A 21,125-nucleotide genomic window follows, 5' to 3' on the forward strand; every position below is an offset into this window, starting at 1 on the left:
ATACAGTACCAGTCATGGACAGGGAGACAGTTTGTGCAGCCACGTACAAATAAATCATTTAAACCATGACAGAGAAGTGGGGGTGTTCGTTTCATTTGAAAGCTTTTATTTTCATATTTACCACTGTAAAACATGTTTATCCCTGGATCGTAAACACATAAGAGAATGGTTTAATTAGCGTTATTTAGAGACCACCCCAAAGTTTGACTTTTGTTGCATTAAGGGGAGCTAATGTCTCATTCAGGGGAGCTCCCCTGTAATTCGCACCCTGGCCCCTGGTCTCACTCCCTATACATATACACACTGAAAGATATAAATGTGCTTGTTTCAGTTTGATGACTAGACTTTAGTCAATCATTATACTGAACATAATGAACACCTCTATGGCCTGCTATATATTTATCCTCAGGAGTGAACAACTCTGCAGTTCTGCTAGCTTTTTTCTTCTTCTCCCTGGCACTTTCTGTTACTGCTGTGGTTGTTTTACGAGGTAGAACATCAGCAAGACTGAGGCCCCTGAGGACTCGGCTGGAGTTGTGCAGCCCCTCCTTGTCATGTGACGTGTCATTTAATGTGTTTCCTGTCTGTCTCTGTAGGTACTTTCAGCCCTGTGACGCTGACAGTGTTCTTTGTGCTGTGCTTCCTCTTAGCGTGCTGGACGTATGGCGTGTCGGTGCCCAGTGGCCTCTTTGTGCCCTCACTGCTCTGTGGTGGTGCTTTCAGACACCTGGTGGCCAACCTCCTCAATATGTAAGGACAACGTTCTGATAATGTTCTAGAAATGCTAGGCCAACGTTCTCACAATCAAATGTTCTCAAAATGTAAACCCAGCATTCAGATAATCTGTACTCAAATATGGAAGGCCAACCGTCTCATAGCAAAAGGTCTATGAATGGTGATGGTGTATATCAGAGTCATATATATGTATAGACATGTAGCTATATACTGCTCTGGTTTCTATGATTTGAAATCTGTTGGTTTGGAAATCTCTCACCTACTTTCCCAGCGCCAGTATTTATAAAGAATAGTTTTGGCTCTTCTCATGGAGTTTCTATCTCTTGGAAAATGACAAATGCTTACAAATGCAACTTTTTAGAGATGACATCCTCTGAGAGGGAATCTGCTGACCGGACATGTTCTCTCAGCGCCTCTCTCTCCCGCTCTATGAGTTTCTCTCTCTTCAGCCCACTTCTACTTCTTTCTCGGCTTTGTCAGACTTGGGTATTTTCAGTTATGCTCAACTGAGGGTAATGACTGCTATGTGTCACACTAGGATGTCTGGGAGAGAGTTATCTTAACTTTTTTTGGAATAAGCAGCCAATCTTTATAGTTATTGGTTCATGGATTAGTTTTGTGTTTCTAGGAACAAGAAGATAATGCAATTTGAGTTGACACTGCTAGAAGTAAGCCTGAGAGTCTTCTGCATGCTTTTATGCTCACTTCCTGACACTGCTCTTCCTGATTGGCTCCTTTGGCTGTCCTGTTGCCACTGCAACCTGGGGATAGACATCTACTCCGGGACCTTTGCTCTAATTGGAGCAGCTGCCTTCCTGGGAGGTGTGGTCTGGATGACCATCAGCTTGACTGCCATTCTCATCGAATCAACCAATAAGATCACCTACAGCTTGCCCATTATGACAGCCCTCATGGTAAAGTACACTTCATTGATTTGAACTTACATTCACAATTTAGTGCACTTGTGTCAGTGTTGGCGCTTACAGGATGGTGTGTGTGTGCTCAGGTGGCCAAGTGGACAGGGGATTTCTGCAATAAGGGCATCTATGACGTCCACATTGATCTGAGAATAGTGCCAATGCTGGAGTGGGAAATGGAGATGGACAAGTAAGAAACACATACTACATTTATGATAGTAAAGATCAGTAGTCATTTAACAGACACTTGTATCCAAATGAACTTCAAGCTAACACGTTTTTCTTCAGTATACACATACAGTATGCTGCGTGGCCCTTTTACAACTTTAGCCAACTGTGTCATCTGCTGCTGTGTTCAATTCCAATTCAAGTCACTCAATTCAGGAAGGGATAAAACATTTTTTTTCTAAATAAACACTTGATATAAATAGCTTCTGCTTTTCAGTTTCTTGAAGACCTTGAAAATAGATTACCTTTTTTTCAATGAATGAATTTGGACCCTAACACGGGCACGTATGTGTCTCCCAGGCGGACAGCCAGTGACATCATGGAACCCAACCCGACGTACCTGTACCCCTACACGCGCATCCAGTCCCTGGTGAGCATCCTGCGCACCACCGTCGACCACGCTTTCCCCGTGGTTCCCGGGAACAGGGACAACGAGCACAAGTTCATGAAGGGCAACATCCTCATCAGCAACAACATTCGCTTCAAGGTAAGGAGCCAGGGCCACGTGCAGATAGAAATGTCATGAATAGAGCCGACATGATTTCTTATTCCAGATGTTAGAGGTATGTTTGTTCCACATAACTTGTTTCTATCTGAACCTTTCACTAAGTTTTGTCCTGGGGTGTAATCATAGTCGCAGACCGTAGCAAAATGTTTGGCCTTTTGCAAAACTCATTGCAATGGAAACCGTTTACTGAACCAAACGGAAGCAACTGGTGGGGGGGAACTACCTGAATTTGTCCAAAATAAACTAGTTTTCGTTGCAAAACGTTTTCCATTGTTCCCGTTTTTGCAACAGACCAAACGTTTTTGCTACTATCTGCAACTAATGAACCCCACCCTGCTGAAGGTGCCCTAGCCATACCACAAGCTGCCACCAGGCGGAGTCAGAGCTCTGTTATACTGTATAATGCATGGGCTGGTGCCATCTACAGTACCTTAAAGTATTCATACCTCTTGACTTATTCCACATTTTTTTGTATTACAGCCTGAATTCACCATGGATTAGATGATTTTTCTCTCACCCATCTACATACACAATACCCCATTTTGACAAAGTGACACGATTTTTGTTTTTTATGTTTGCAAATATATTGAAAATGAAATACAGACATGTAATTTACATAAGTATTCACACCCCTGAGTCAATACTTTGTAGAAGCACCTTTGGCGGCGATTACAGCTTTGAGTCATCTTTGGTATGTCTGTATCAGCTTTGCACATCTGGAATTGGGGATTTTCTCCCATTTTTCCTTGCAGATTTTCTCAAGCTCTGTTAAGTCAGATGGGGACAGGCGGTGAACAGCCATCTTCAAGTCTTTCCACCAATTTGTAAGTCGCTCTGGATAAGAGCGTCTGCTAAATGACTTAAATGTAATGTAAATGTTTCCACAGATTCTTGATGGGATTCAAGTCTGGACGTTGGCTGGGCCACTCAAGGACTTTCATATTCCAGCGTTGCTTTCGCTGTATGTTTGGGGTCATTGTCCTGTTGGACTGTAAATCTTTGCCCCAGTCTTAAGATTGTTTGCACTCTGAAACACATTCTCGTCAAGGATTTGCCTGTATTTGCCTTCATTCATTGTTCCATCTATCCTTACCTGTCTCCCAGTCCCTGCCGCAGAAAATAAGATATTTCTGTATTTTATTTTCAATACATTTGCAAACATTTCTAAAAACATATTTTCACTCTGTCATGGGGTATTGTGTGTAGATGGGTGAGAAATATATTTGATACATTTTGAGTTCAGACTGTAACACAAGAACATGTGGAATAAGTCAAGGGGTATGAATACTTTCTGAAGGCTCTGTATAAGCCTGTTAATTTGGCCCTATTTGTAGGTTATCGTTCCTTTCCTTGTAGTGTTGTTACTGTAAAGCACGGTGTGACGTGTTGTTGATTTTAAAGGGCTGTGTAAATCACATGGGATTTACTGATTTGACACGATTGGATAGGCAACAACAAACATTCTATTTCTATGTCAGGGCAGTGGTTATATCAAGGGAATGTAGGAAACAGGGATGCACAGACAGTGAGTTGTTCATGGTCTCTTGCTGTAAGAACCTTTACACTAAATCAACAGGAAAGTGTGTGTGTGTGTGTACATGGGAGCTTAATGGTTAGAGCATTGGGCCAGTAACCGAAAGGTCGCTAGTTTAAATCCCCGAGCCGACAAGGTGAAAAATATGTTGACGTGTCCACGAGCAAGGCACTTAACCCTAATTGCTCCAGGGTCGCTGTTGATAATGGCTGACCCTGGCCATGACCTCACTGCCCGAGAGTGTCTCGGGGAGAGTTGGGATATGCATAGAACACATTTCCATGTCACAAATGTGTATAATACACACTTGTACATGTGTGAAAAAGGACAAATATAAGCATCCACCAAATAATGTTTTATTATTTTCTATGCGCATGTGTGTAACCCTGCCCCCCCCCCCCCCCTCTCAGAAAGCGAGCGTACTGACACGGGCAGGGGAACAGCGGTGGCGCTGCCAGTCCATGAAGCCGTATCCGTCCAGCGAGCTGCGCAAAGTGTGTGACGACCAAGCGGTGGCCGTGGTGCCTGCCGCGTAGGAGGGCCAGGACATGCTGCAGCAGATGCTGGAGAGGAGGTGAGACCCACATACACTCATACACACCTTCATTCCCACCATCCCATATTTTACAATATCAACCATGTGACCATCCCTGTAACTTTGACTTGAATCAAATGTGGATTTTGAGTCCCTCATTCTTCTGAACTGTATTAGAATAAACATTGCACACATTGTAATCAATAGCTTCAGTGTGTAGGATTCTGAGTTGTCATGGTAATGTAGATATTGAGAACAAACAACACTCTTGAATCCAATTCAAGGCTTTAATTAACGGCATACACGTAGCATACAATGTCAACATACATGAGTCTCAACCAGCCTTTTATACTTTCCACTTACATAACATTTACATTCTCATTGGTCAGTACAAAAACATCAGTTATATGATCAGCATGGCTGCGTTTACACTGACAGCCCAATTCAAATATTTATTTCCACCAATTGGTCTTTTGACCAATCACATCAGATCTTTTTCAGGGCTGATCTAATTGGAACAGAGGACCAATTAGTGAAAAAAAATCAGAATTGATCTGCCTGTGTAAACGCAGCCTTTGGAAACATATGTGGCCAATATGGAAACATATGGGGGCCTATTACAACCATCGATGGTGACCAGATTATCGGCAGCTGATCTCTTGTGATGAATTTACCGGCACAGCTAATCTCAATTGCAACCATTTTTGGTCACCTCATTACCACTCCTTATTTTATTTGTTTCATACAGTCCATTAAAGTCGCAGTAGGTAGCTTTTGGGGCAACCTGGGCAAATTCACGTAGAAATGTGAGTTATAGAAAGTCTGAGAAGCGGTATATCTGTTCTATATATCTGTTCTATGTGTGCTATTTATATTCATAATTATATTATGTGAGATACATGGACGACTGCTTCTTCTGGGGAGTGCCAATATGGCCCACTGGTGGCTTCAAAGCCTCTCATTGGACAATAGATAGTATCAGCGTTCCAGGGTTTATACGTATCATTGGTTAACACAGTGGTATGTGCGAAGTTCAGCTTTTTTGTTGTAATGGACCCATGGCTTCTAGGTCTTAATATACAGTGCCTTGCGAAAGTATTCGGTCCCGTTGAACTTTGCGACCTTTTGCCACATTTCAGGCTTCAAACATAAAGATATAAAACTGTATTTTTTTGTGAAGAATCAACAACAAGTGGGACACAATCATGAAGTGGAACGACATTTATTGGATATTTCAAACTTTTTTTTTAACAAATCAAAAACTGAAAAATTGGGCGTGCAAAATTATTCAGCCCCTTTACTTTCAGTGCAGCAAAACTCTCTCCAGAAGTTCGGTGAGGATCTCTGAATGATCCAATGTTGATCTAAATGACTAATGATGATAAATACAATCCACCTGTGTGTAATCAAGTCTCCGTATAAATGCACCTGCACTGTGATAGTCTCAGAGGTCCGTTAAAAGCGCAGAGAGCATCATGAAGAACAAGGAACACACCAGGCAGGTCCGAGATACTGTTGTGAAGAAGTTTAAAGCCGGATTTGGATACAAAAAGATTTCCCAAGCTTTAAACATCCCAAGGAGCACTGTGCAAGCGATAATATTGAATGGAAGGAGTATCAGACCACTGCAAATCTACCAAGACCTGGCCGTCCCTCTAAACTTTCAGCTCATACAAGGAGAAGACTGATCAGAGATGCAGCCAAGAGGCCCATGATCACTCTGGATGAACTGCAGAGATCTACAGCTGAGGTGGGAGACTCTGTCCATAGGACAACAATCAGTCGTATATTGCACAAATCTGGCCTTTATGGAAGAGTGGCAAGAAGAAAGCCATTTCTTAAAGATATCCATAAAAAGTGTCATTTAAAGTTTGCCACAAGCCACCTGGGAGACACACCAAACATGTGGAAGAAGGTGCTCTGGTCAGATGAAACCAAATTTAACTTTTTGGCAACAATGCAAAACGTTATGTTTGGCGTAAAAACAACACACCTTATCACCCTGAACACATCATCCCCACTGTCAAACATAGTGGTGGCAGCATCATGGTTTGGGCCTGCTTTTCTTCAGCAGGGACAGGGAAGATGGTTAAAATTGATGGGAAGATGGATGGAGCCAAATACAGGACCATTCTGGAAGAAAACCTGATGGAGTCTGCAAAAGACCTGAGACTGGGACGGAGATTTGTCTTCCAACAAGACAATGATCCAAAACATAAAGCAAAATCTACAATGGAATGGTTCAAAAATAAACATATCCAGGTGTTAGAATGGCCAAGTTGAAGTCCAGACCTGAATCCAATCGAGAATCTGTGGAAAGAACTGAAAACTGCTGTTCAAATGCTCTCCATCCAACCTCACTGAGCTCGAGCTGTTTTGCAAGGAGGAATGGGAAAAAATTTCAGTCTCTCGATGTGCAAAACTGATAGAGACATACCCCAAGCGACTTACAGCTGTAATCGCAGCAAAAGGTGGCGCTACAAAGCATTAACTTAAGGGGGCTGAATAATTTTGCACGCCCAATTTTTCAGTTTTTGATTTGTTAAAAAAGTTTGAAATATCCAATAAATGTCATTCCACTTCATGATTGTGTCCCACTTGTTGTTGATTCTTCACAAAAAAATACAGTTTTATATCTTTATGTTTGAAGCCTGAAATGTGGCAAAAGGTCGCAAAGTTCAAGGGGGCCGAATACTTTCGCAAGGCACTGTAGGTCAGGGTTCCCCAACTGGCAGCGATTGGTTTTATTTGGCCCTCAAAGTTTTCTGAGCAAAAACAGAAAACATGTTTTATTTTTTAGTATTTTTTTCATTGTGGGACATAAAAGATGATGATAACCAGGAAACATTAGCGTGCCATGGTTCTGGGGCCTGGGCCTTCAGTGAAGTCCTACACAGTCCCACCCAAATTAATCCACCTCTTATTACCATCATTATGATGCCATGGCTCTAGACACTATACATTTAGACAGAAACGCAGTATAACCAGGCGTTGCGTCACCTTGAAATTGACATTTTTATTCAGAAAATTGCAGGGGAAGAGTACAATACCTTTTCATTGTGCAGCTTCGTTTCCCTGCGCGCTTGTTCGTTGAGCTGTAGATCCAAAGCTGTAGATCCTTTCGGGTGTCCCCAAAAGTTTTCAAAAGCACCATTGCTTGTAAGTGCCCAGCCGTACTTTGGTGTCTCGTTGCTGCCTTGGTTAGACAACTCAGGTTTTCAAAGCCAGTGTGGCTCCAAACACCAAATCGATCACTTGCAAATAATAAGCATTCCCAGCAGTACAGTTTGCAGTGCTTCTCGGAGCCTGTGAGTCATTGATAGCGCCCATAATTGAAAGTGGCGAACGAACCCCTTTCCCGCCTGTGACAGGCTTTGTAGCGTCGGCGTCTACCTCTCCTGACAATGGCTAACTTTTCTTGAAAAGTTTGTCTTGAGAATGGCGTTATAATTATATCCTCGACCAAATCGATATCTTCTCCTTCCGCCATTGTGGGTTGAAAAAACAGCTTAGTAGTACGCAAATTAATTCGTTGATCAATTTCAGAGACCTGCCCATATAGGACCTGCCTCTCAATATTGGTAATCCAATCAAAAGACGTGCACGCACTACGCCTGCTAGCTGGCTCCTGTGTAATACTGGAGCCAGCCAGCAGGTGTACAATAGCCAACTCTAAAGCTGATTGGTTGACACTAAATTTTAATTTCCATTCACTTTAAGCTACAAGCGCCCGCACTGTTGATTCTGAAGGTCTGAGGGCAGATTTTAGACCCCTGGCAACACATGATGGCTAAATATGATTGGATAAAATATCTAACATAAAGACCAGCCCTCCAAATCTCAACCTGGGGCTGGAACGCTATGAAATGAAGAGTGTAACTCTTACTCTGGGGAATAATTTAATACATATTTGTGGGAAAATATATTTAAAAAAAATATATATTCTGATAATGTTTAGGCCAGCAGAGAAGGCCTTGCTGGCCCTGACGGCCCACCACTGCCAGGAAATTACCTCCAAGTGATTTTTAATTTTGTAAATCTGTTCCCAAGTATTCCCACGCATAATAGAGAGATGTTATCATGTACAAATGGTAGGTTTGAAATGATTGTTTTAGTCCAAAATACACGAAGTATACCAAACATTAAGAACATTTTCTGAATATTGAGTTGCACCACCCCCTTTTGTTCTCAGAAAACCTTAAAATTGTCGGGCATTTACTCTACAAGGTGTCGAAAGCGTTCTACAGGGATGCTGGCCCATGTTGACCCCAATGCTTCCCACAGTTGTCAAGTTGGCTGGATGTCCTTTGGGTCGTGAACCAATCTTGATACATATGGGTAACTGTTGAGGATGAAAAACCCAGCAGCCTTACTACCATACCCCGTTCAAAGGCACTTAAATATTTTGTCTTGCCCATTCACCCTCTGAATGGCACACATACACAATCCATGTCTCAATTGTCTCAAGGCTTAAACATCCTTCTTTAACCTGTCTCCTCCCCTTCATCTACACTGATTGAAGTGGATTTAACAAGTGACATCAATATGGGATCATATCTTTCACCTGGTTTCACATGGTCAGTCTATGTCATGGAAAGAGTAGGTATTCTTAATGTTTTGTGTACTCAGTGTATATCTGTTTAGTCTTCTTGATCAATTTGCCGTCTACAAATGATTGGTGATTATGTTCCGCCCCCCAACCATCCGCTCAAGAAGACATTGACCTGCAGTTGAATCTAGTTGATGATCCCAGATGTAGGGCTTCAAATCAAATGTTATTGGTAACATACACATTTAGCAGATGTTATTGCGGGTGTAGTGAAATGCTTGTGTTCCTAGCTCCAACAGTGCAGTAGTATCTAACAATACACACATCTAAAAGTAAAAGATTGGAATTAAGAAATATATCAATATTAGGATGAGCAATGTCAGAGTGGCATTGACTAAAATACAGTATATATGTATGAAATGAGTAAAGCAGTCTGTAAACATTATTAAAGTGACTTGTGTTCCATGTCTGTGTATATAGGGCAGCAGCCTCTAAGGTACAGGGTTGAGTTACGGATGGTAGCCGGCTAGTGATGGCTATTTAACAGTCTGATGGCCTTGAGATAGAAGCTGTTTTTCAGTCTCTCGGTCCCAGCTTTGATGCACAAGTTCTAACCTCGCCAACTGGATCATTGCGGGGTGAACAGGCTGTGGCTCGGGTGGTTGATGTCCTTGATCCTTTTGGCCTTCCTGTGACATCGGGTGCTGTAGGTGACCTGGAGGGCAGGCAGTGTGCCCCCGGTGAAGTGTTGTGCAGACCGCACCAACCTCTGGAGAGCACTGCGGAAGCGGGCGGTGCAGTTGCCGTACCAGGCGGTGATACAGCCCGACAGGATGCTCTCAATTGTGCATCTGTGAAAGTTTGTGAGGGTCTTAATGTATACATCGGTACATCTTCTTTGTTTCCTGTGAGAAGTGGAGAGATGCCCATTCTTTTCTAAGAAGAGTGCAGAGTTACCTAGCAGACACACAACGCTTGACTACTAGGTGAGGTGTCCAAACAGATACTATGGTATGTTCTAACCACCGAAGTCATAACCACATGTTAGCACTGATGTCTTTACCCCATTACTGCAGTCATGAACCAGGTAATGACACATCCTCTATTTAATTAACAAGCATGTTTAGAAGGAGAAGCATGTGTAAGGGAGTGTGTACAATTATTACTGTGAATTGGGGCACCAGTCTGTTATGGGACAGAAATTGTATTTTAAGGCGACCTGACTTATTTTAACAATACATTTATAAGACGACAATGAAAATACTAGGAATAATATGGATCCATCTGAAGGTATAAATTATTTTGAGGTCACTTTTACCAAAATAAGAAGACCACACAATTCCTTTATACAATCAACATTTGAAGACGCTAATCAAAATATCTACAAAACATAATGAAAATGATCATGGAAATAGGTAGTATAGGTAACAGAATGAAATATGAAAAGCTTAAGTATACTGCTTAGTGTATGGGCGCTTCAGTTCCAATTCCTGTACCAGATCTTATTTAGGGGCTTCATAGCAAAGGGGGTGAATACATATCCACGCACCACAGGGCATGAAAGGGATAACGAATCCCGTTGTTTGTGTCGTCCATTTCGGGAAAGTACCTGCGTAAATGCGCTAACTCAGGCGCTTTGCTAAATAACATTTGACATTGTCCGTAAGCTTGAGTTAATTTGCACACAAAAAAAATCATACAATGATGGAAAGACCTGTGTGTTGTCCTTGTTAATGCAGACAGAGAAGAGCTCCAACTTCTTAACCATAGCCTCAATTTTATCCCACACATTGAATATAGTTGTGGAGAGTCCCTGTAATAGATTCAAAAATTCAGGCAAGATAAAACATCATCCAGATAGGCCCATCGTGTGAGAAATTCATCATCATACAAGCAGTCAGACAAGTGAAAATGGTCAGTAAAGAAACGTTTAAGCTTGTCCCTCAATTTAAAGAAATTTGTCAATACTTTACCCCTTGATAACCAGCGCATGTCTGTATGTTGTAAAAGCGTTACATGGTCACTGCCCATTATCATTGCATAATGCAGAAAATACTGAGAGTTCAGGGGCCTTGCTTTAACGAAGTTAACCATTTTCACTATGTCTCCCTGTCATGGTTTTTGCGCCATCAGTACAGATACCAACACATCTTGACCACCAACGTCCATTTGATGTCACAAAGCTGTCCAGTACTTTCGAAATATCCTCTCTTGTTGTCCTGGTTTCCAGAAGTGGATGTCCCCCCCCCCCATATATAAACGTAACGGACATGTATCTGGGCTGTGCCAGGCCCGCCACATCTGTTGACTCATCCAGTTGTATAACGCATAAAATTCACAGGCTTGTATGCAAAGCAGTACTTGTTTACAAACATCTCCTGCCATGTCACTAATGCGTCATGAAACAGTGTTATTTGATGAAGGCAATTTTTGGGCCCTTTCCCCCAACATTGTCCCAGCCATATCCACGGGAGCAGGAAGAATTAAGTCCTCCACAGTAGAATGGGGCTTGCCTGTTCTAGCCACTCGGTAGCTCCCATATAAAACTCTTCTAGCCCCTTCTTATTAATGGTATGTTGCCTTTATTCATGTCTTACTACTCGAAAGTCATCTTAATTCTCGATCAAAAAACTTGCGTGGCATGTTTCGTTTCTAAATGTCTTCGCAAGAGTGAAGGTTTCATTGAGTTGTGAGACCTTTGCACATATAACACACTGTGGCTGAGGAAAGGCACTACTCCCAATATAAGTGAACCCCAAATCAATGTAGTTCATCGTATTTGTGCCTCTTCGAGGGTCCAACGTCCCTGTCTGTTTGGTGCTTTCCCGGGTAAGGGGGCATTAGCTCTTTGGCTGCATCAGATTCACAACTGTCAGTGTCCATGCTAGCTGGGTTAGCGATCTTTCAAAAAAATCCTTGTTAGGAAGGATTACCTACACATACTGTGCAGCTCATGTTATAGACAGATGCTACATGGCAGACCAATCTAATCTCATCTCATCTCTCGGAATGTCCAGCCCATCCATAATCTCAGCCAATCATGGCTAGTGGGAAGGTTCCTGGCTTTTTCCATGGCTAAACCAACTACGCTCGTAATTTAACACTTATGTGTTTACAGATGGCATACACATGTGTAAAGCACATGAAAGTTCACATGTTCCAGAAGGCATTTCTGACACAAAAAAAAAGCATTTTGATCAAATAAAGTGTCCTGTGAAGTAGTGACGTGCAATATACGCCTAGTTTCCCGAAACAAGTCACACATGTTGCCTGCCTGTGTCATCACTAGGCGGTAAATTAGTTAATATACCAATAAAGGGGTTGCAGTTGCATCACAAATCACCTAGCAACCACACCAGACACCGTGTTGGAAGACCAGAGTCAGTCTGGTGGAAGTCCTCCAATCGTCCATATGGCTGGCTGCGTTTTTCTACCACCAGAAACATCGGGAAGATTGCCCATTTATTAAGGACCCAGAAACCAGATGCAGTTGGAGAAGCTATTCAAGTAAGTAAATATATTTTGAAAATGATAAATATTATTATTAGCTAAAATTGTCAGAGAAGGGGAGTAGGTTACTCTGGATAGGGCATGTACCTTTGTGGGTGGACATTTTGAAAAGATTCTTCAGTTCCAGTCCTTAGCAACAACAAAAAGACATAGCAACGTAATATTCCGTGCTCTCTGATTTGAGTATAATGAACCCCGTTTCTTTGTGATGTTTTCTGTCCTCAGATACAGAGAGCTGTGAAACCCTGTCTGCAGATGAAGAGAAAGGTCCCAATGAATGTCCCAATAGAATAAGGGTACATCTTTAGCAAATGTTTTTAACAAAAATACAATTAACAGACAATGTATACGCCTATTACAACGGGAGTAGGCCAACCCTGCTGGGTGTGCAGGCTTCAGTTCTAGCCCAGCCCTAACACACCTGATTTTATTTATCCTACCTAATTAGTTGATAATCAAGTGTGTTATTGCTGGGTTGGAATAGAAGTTTGCTCACCAGGTAGATCAGGGATCAGTGGAGCGATGTTGGCTACCTCTGGGATTGACTAGAGCTGTGTTCGAATACCCATACTAACATACTGTATACTTCATACTTAATGAGTATATACTACATAAATACATTTTAGTATACTGTAAATTAACAGAATGCTTTCAGTTGAGTGTACTAGCTCTTTGCCTGTCTACCGGAAGTTTATGCTGTTACTGTGCAACCTCTTGCTAGCTAGTTAGCATAAATTACTAGTTAGACATTTTACGACTTCGGGTGTGTTCTTAAATTCAATGTGGAGTGCCAGAGTGAGCTCGTAAAGTTAAATCATTTTTCAGATTGTCCGCTTGTACATTCAGAGTGTTTTGCTCTCGGAGCACACGCTGGACGAGGAGTAGGGTTGATTTGAGCGTTCTGACCTGACAACGGCACCCAGCTAACGTTGGCTATGAGACCACTCTGACCATTTTAATTGGTTAGGCAGTTTGTTATCCAGAGCGTTGGTGACTAACTGTGCTGCTGGCAAAACTTTTATGCCTTTTTGCCGACGTTACACCGGCCAAATTCAACGGGTGTTGAGCGCTCGTAAATTCATTATTCTGCGCTCTGGTACACTCAGACGAGAAGATAGCCAGGGAGAATTTACGAAAGCACCCCATTTTCTTCAAACCTGAAAACGATGTGAAGCCACACCCATTTCCTAAATAATTGCATTATGGGCCCTAAAGTACAGAAATATTGTCCTCTGCGTGTATACTTCATATTTAGGCGAATTTAAATACGACATCCGGGAACTCTTGTCATACTAACTATAATCAATAAGCATACTATATACTCAATTAATGTCACAAATAGTACAGTTAGTATGCGTATTCGAACACAGCTTTTGTTTCCCTTATGCTTCGTATTAATAGCCTACTTGTTACTGAGATGTCTAACCTTTGAGTTAGCTTACTTGCACACTTTGAAATTATATGTAATAAAGTGCTGATTCTTTGAAGGTAAGTGTATTATTAACTCTTATTCAAGATTAACTAGTCAATGATTCATCAAAGATCACAATCCTGCAATAAAGAGTGGAAGGATTATGTCTCATGTGTTTGTGTTGTATTCTCAAATGAACATGACCTTTTTGTTCAGTTGTAAGCTCTCCAATTAGTTTTGTCACTCGGGATGTCAGTCATGCCCATTTCACAGCTGATAATGGCACGCGACGCCAATGCAGCAGTGGTTCCCAACTCCGGTCCTTGAGTCCCCTCAGCGGCATATGTTATAGCCCCAGACAAACATACCCGATTCAACTAATCATCAGGCCCTCATTGTAGGGCCTATTGATTACTTGACAAGTTCATTGGAGGCCCTGATGATTACTTGACAAGTTTATTGGAGGGCCTGAGGATTACCTGACAACTTCATTGGACGGCCTGATGATTACCTGACAACTTCATTGGAGGGCCTGATGATTACTTGACAACTTCATTGGAGGGCCTGATGATTAATTCACAAGTTGAATCAGGTGTGCTTATCCGGGGCTACAAACAAAATGTGTAGTGTTGGGGGTACTTGAATACCAGAGTCGGGAACCACTGGCCTACAGTCTGACGGCATTAGCCTTATGGGCATTTGCAATGCACCCCATGACATGCATCTGAAGCAGAAAATAGCATACCTCACACATTGTTTACATAATAAGTTGTTGAGCTATATGTTTTCAATTAAAAAACAATACCAGTAGACAATGTATATTAGGCTCATTATACTCGATCTTGTACATTCCTTACGCTGATATGAAATTGTTTAGTGCAAATCCAACCCCAGTGAAATGTCAAAGCAGGAGATTGGATCCTTAGCATAAAAACAGACACAACTACTTCTACAAAGTTCAATGCCAGATACTTTTCTTCCAGAAGGTCCGACTGGCACTTGGAGGTATCTGACCTAAGGATAAGACCCAGATGCAGACAGTTAAAATCACAGAAGTTTATAAACAAAATGGGGAAGGCAAAATGACAGGTCAAGGGACTAACGCAAACCGGAGTACAGAAAAACACACTGGTAGGCTTGACAGGACAAACTGGTAACAGTCAAACAGAAAACACAGGTATAAATGCACAGGTGATAATGGGTCAAATGGGTGACACCTGGAGGGGGGTGGAGACAAGCAAAGACAGGTGAAACAGATCAGGGTGTGACAGGAGGTGCCACTGATAATGAAGATGGTTTGTCTAAGACTACCACAACAATTACATTGTCCGCTAAATGTGTTTAAATTGTAAAAGAAAGAAAGAATAGTTAGGCTGTAAGAAATCATTTTATTTAATAAGACAAGGTGCTCTCTCCTCATGGCACAACAGAATCATTCAGATTGACCAAGGCACAGCAAATGAAAACCATTTTGTCTAACTGAGGGATGTCTCCTTTCATATCTGGAAAAGGGCGAAATAGTAGAAGTGGAAACTGATGCTGCTGCAGCATTGCTCATCTTCACAGTGGGAATCTGGTCGACATGGGCTTCTTGATAGTGTGAAATGTGTTGATCAAAGGCCAAATTTTCCCTGTGCAAAGGAAAGAAAATAAACATAATTGATATAGCCTATAGGCCTATTTATTTATTTATTTGAACCTTTTTTTATTTAACCTATGCCACTGCACGCTCAGCCTTGTACAAGGATTAGATTCAGTTATATTTATATCCGAATAAATCATGACTATCCAATCATCACATTAGGAATAGTAGGCTTACATTAGTTTGCAAATGTGTTGATAGATGCATGCAATGCTTTATTATAAAGGAACATTTTTATGGTGGAAAAAATAGCTTCCCCAAAACTTGAAACTCATGCACAGCCTATGAGAGAGACACATAATAATAGCTAGACTACACGCTATTAGGTAGCTAATGTTGGCTAACTTAGTCTTGTTGTAATCACCTGGTTAGCATAACATGTAAACTATAAATCGATCAGAATAACCAGTGATGAAATGGTCGGAACAGATCCTGTGCTGACAGTTGTCTGGGTTCAGGTCTTGACTGACAAAAAGGTTTCTTTGTTTTTCAGACAGTTCTTGAGTCTTATCTTCTTGGTGTTTCATGATTACGGGTAATCTGTTTTTCCTGCCTTGTTAGAGCAGTCAAATACTGAACAGAAATTGACCACGGTGATGAATCAACTAGTTTTAGGCACTGTTATCATGCAGCTTGGGGTAACCACTCAGCTGTTGTTGTTGGAAGAATTGACGTGGTGATCTTCCAACATGGCTTCCAGGAGGCGTCATACGCAACCTGGCAACCCTCTATAAGAAAGAGTTCCAAATAACAGCTAATTTTCAGTTTTCCCCTCCTCACTCAGACTAATCCCAGACAGTCCTACTGTAGCTAATTCTTTGCTTAAGAAATTGCTTTTTGCTATGAAGGAATTATTAGATTTCTTTGACCATTTTCATTGAAAACAACCACAGTAATGTACTTAATTGTTACCCAGAAATTATTTGCTATTCAGATAAAAACAACTGCGTTGAACCTTTACTTTATTTGGCACTTAATAGCCACTTACAACAAGCTTGTCATGGAATACAATAAATGGGGGGGGTGCATACCCTCATCCTCATTGATGGGTCCATAGTGGAGAGGGTCAAGTTCCTCGGTGTCCTCATCACTGAGGAATTGGCACCAGCACAGTCGTGAAGAAGGCATGGCAGCACCTCTTCGCCTTCAGTAGGCTGAAACAATTTGGCATGCCCCCTCAGATCCTTAGGAACTTTTACAACTGCACCATCCTGACTGGTTGTATAACTGTCTGTTATGGCAACTGCACCATCCTGACTGGTTGTATAACCGTCTGTTATGGAAACTGCACAACTCTCGACTGGAAGAGAGTGGTGTGGATGGCCCAGAAAATTGCCTAAGACTCCAGCCACCTCAGACAGACTGTTCTTCATGCTCCCTTCCGGCAGGTGGTACCAGTGCATCAAGGCTCAGACCAGCAGACTCCTAAACAACTTATCTCCTGGCCATAAGACTTTTAAATGGATAACTACTGCTCTCCCTCTCCCCCAGACTATCCACACGGACTCTATGCCCATCCACTGGTCTCTACCCACTCAAGACGCGCACACCTTAGGGCTGTTGCGGTGACCATATTTCCCCCACACTGTCAGTCATAAGTCATGACCGCAGTAAAATTCTAAAAGAGCATGCCCAGGGTGCATAAAAGGAGATTACCGTGCGTACATACAGCCCTAGGCGATGCTGTTGGTTCATTGATTGTGCAGGGCGGCTTACAGGTAGTCTACAATTATAGTGAATTTGTATTTGATTTTGAATAGCCTATTAATAAGGATTTTTCTATATTTTCATAATTAATTGGGTGGCACATTGCCTTTAGCTATACAGAATATCTCACCACCATGTGTTTCCATCTCTTCTCCTTTATTCCTTTCTTGAGCGTGCAGAGGGGCTGTCAACAGTTAAGTGAAATATGTTTTGTTGAGATAAACATGTTACTATCGATGTTCCCAAACAGATTTCACTTGGTTTCCCAAATTAAGCGCTGGGTAGCTGCAGGAACAGGGTTGGAGAGTCCATGGCATAGAGAGTTTGGGCAGAATATCACCTGTCGGGCAGCGAGAGCATGCTCCTCAAACAGTGGTTGACGCGTGGAGTGAAATAAGTGTTGTACTATTTATTTCTCAGCTGCTCATATGAAGCACAGGTCTGCTATAAAACTGAAGTAGCCTACCCAGCATCATTGAAAAATGGACTGGTGGGGAAACACATGGCCTCCATTCGCCATTTGAGGAGATTCAGCTGACATGTATTCTTCCCTTGTTCCTGTCCATTTGATAATGGGCCATTCTAAATCAAAATGGATTTTTCACGTTAGTAAAGTCCAGATTAAATTGAGGATAGTCTGATGGGTGAAAATATGATCACTTGGTGAGAGAACAGTGTGTGCAGCCTGGGGCAAGGAACATAGCGCAAACTTTTTCTGCGGCTTTCTCAAATCATCAATATCCTATAGTTGCATCATGTTGCCCATTTATGTTTGGATTTCTAAAACATTCTAAGGTTTGTATCAGTAACAACTACAGTTGCCAAATAACTCTAAATCTAGCATGTAGGACCTGTTTCAAAAGATCACTTTTAGCTCAACATAGCCACCTTATATGCACACTCGCTCCAGAATGGGAAAAATATCCTTTCTATTTTATTCAGTTTCAAGTCATCTTTATTCAAGTAAAATCATATAGTATCAAATAATGGCACAGGACTTATAAGCATATCTTGTCAGCGAAATGAACAAGCCTACAGCCAATGGCATGGACCATAGCCAGATACTATACAGTAGGCCAACTCATATTCTGCTCTTTGGGAAAATACATTTTCTTCATACTATAATGTTTCTTTAGACCTGACTAAAATAAACAAAGGATTTATTGTGATGGTCTATATGAAATTGATTTATTATGCTTTTTTAAAATGTAGATGTTCCAAAGGTGCGCATCAGCGGCTTGTATGTAGCTTGTATGCTTGAAGGCCTGAATGTGTGTTAAATGTGTGTTTATGTTAATTAACAGTCAATTACCTTGAGACCGGCATTCTTTTGCATGACAATAACCAGCTGACAAAATGTCATGACTGCCACAACTCTAACACACCTTCACTGTCACTCGTACTCACATGCACACACACATACTCACATGTGCACACTCACATACTGTACACCCTCAGTCACACAGTCATTACTGACAGCACACACTTTCGCTTTTGCTAAAATGATTGTTGATTAATCAACACCCACACACATACACACACTCACCACCACGCACACACACACACCCAACCACCACTTATGCTGCTGCCATACTGATAACTGTTATTATTATTGTTATTGATCCTGCTGCCTGTCACTTTCTCCTAATCCCTGCCTACATGTACATAGCTATCTCAAACACTCCAGTATTCCTGCACCTTGTAAATATGGTACTGGTCCTGGCCCTGTATATAGTCTACATTGTAAATGTGGTACTGGTCCTGGCCCTGTATATAGTCTACATTGTAAATTTGGTACTGGTCCTGGCCCTGTATATAGTCTTCATTGTAAATGTGGTACTGGTCCTGGCCCTGTATATAGTTTACATTGTAAATATGGTACTGGTCCTGGCCCTGTATATAGTCTACATTGTAAATGTGGTACTGGTCCTGGTACTGGTCCTGTCCCTGTATATAGTCTACATTGTAAATGTGGTACTGGTCCTGGTACTGGTCCTGTCCCTGTATATAGTCTACATTGTAAATGTGGTACTGGTCCTGGTACTGGTACTGGTCCTGTATATAGTCTACATTGTAAATATGGTACTGGTCCTGGTACTGGTCCTGGCCCTGTATATAGTCTACATTGTAAATGTGGTACTGGTACTGGTACTGGTCATGGCCCTGTATATAGTCTACATTGTAAATGTGGTACTGGTCCTGGCCCTGTATATAGTCTACATTGTAAATGTGGTACTGGTCCTGGTACTGGTCCTGGCCCTGTATATAGTCTACATTGTAAATGTGGTACTGGTGCTGGTACTGGTACCTGGCCCTGTATATAGTCTACATTGTAAATGTGGTACTGGTCCTGGTACTGGTACTGGTCATGGCCCTGTATATAGTCTACATTGTAAATGTGGTACTGGTCCTGGCCCTGTATATAGTCTACATTGTAAATGTGGTACTGGTCCTGGCCCTGTATATAGTCTACATTGTAAATGTGGTACTGGTCCTGGTACTGGTCCTGGCCCTGTATATAGTCTACATTGTAAATATGGTACTGGTCCTGTTACTGGTCCTGGCCCTGTATATAGTCTACATTGTAAATGTGGTACTGGTGCTGCCCTGTATATAGTGGTACTGTATATAGTCTACATTGTAAATATGGTACTGGTCCTGGTCCTGGCCCTGTATATAGTCTACATTGTAAATGTGGTACTGGTCCTGGCCCTGTATATAGTTTACATTGTAAATATGGTACTGGTCCTGGCCCTCTATATAGTCTACATTGTAAATGTGGTACTGGTCCTGGTACTGGTACTGGTCATGGCCCTGTATATAGTCTACATTGTAAATGTGGTACTGGTCCTGGCCCTGTATATAGTCTACATTGTAAATGTGGTACTGGTGCTGGTACTGGTCCTGGCCCTGTATATAGTCTACATTGTAAATGTGGTACTGGTCCTGGTACTGGTCCTGGCCCTGTATATAGTCTACATTGTAAATATGGTACTGGTCCTGGCCCTGTATATAGTCTACATTGTAAATGTGGTACTGGTCCTGGTACTGGTCCTGGCCCTGTATATAGTCTACATTGTAAATGTGGTACTGGTCCTGGTACTGGTACTGGCCCTTTATATAGTCTACATTGTAAATGTGGTACTGGTCGAGGTACTGGTCCTGGCCCTGTATATAGTCTACATTGTAAATATGGTACTGGTCCTGGCCCTGTATATAGTCTACATTGTAAATATGGAACTGGTCCTGGCCCTGTATATAGTCTACATTGTAAGTGTGGTACTGGTCCTGGTACTGATCCTGGTACTGGTCCTGGCCCTGTATATAGTCTACATTGTAAATGTGGTACTGGTCCTGGTACTGGTCCTGGTCCTGTATATAGTCTACATTGTAAATGTGGTACTGGTCCTGGTCTGGTCCTGGCCCTGTATATAGTCTACATTGTAAATGTGGTACTGGTCCTGGTCTGGTCCTGGCCCTGTATATAGTCTACATTGTAAATGTGGTACTGGTCCTGGTCTGGTCCTGGCCCTGTATATAGTCTACATTGTAAATGTGGTACTGGTCCTGGTACTGGTCCTGGCCCTGTATATAGTCTACATTGTAAATGTGGTACTGGTCCTGGTACTGGTCCTGGCCCTGTATATAGTCTACATTGTAAATGTGGTACTGGTCCTGGTCTGGTCCTGGCCCTGTATATAGTCTACATTGTAAATGTGGTACTGGTCCTGGTACTGGTCCTGGTACTGGTCCTGGCCCTGTATATAGTCTACATTGTAAATGTGGTACTGGTCCTGGTACTGGTCCTGGCCCTGTATATAGTCTACATTGTAAATGTGGTACTGGTCC

The 21,125-nt window shown here is 42.0% G+C and overlaps 1 pseudogene; it reads left to right on the forward strand.

The window, feature by feature from the left end:
• The window catches only part of LOC135559351 (H(+)/Cl(-) exchange transporter 6-like), a 45,553-nt pseudogene that overhangs the window by 13,969 nt on the left and 10,459 nt on the right, over positions 1–21,125 (forward strand).

This window comes from Oncorhynchus masou, chromosome 18, assembly GCF_036934945.1.
Source record: "Oncorhynchus masou masou isolate Uvic2021 chromosome 18, UVic_Omas_1.1, whole genome shotgun sequence".
Classification (NCBI taxonomy): Eukaryota; Metazoa; Chordata; class Actinopteri; order Salmoniformes; family Salmonidae; genus Oncorhynchus; species Oncorhynchus masou.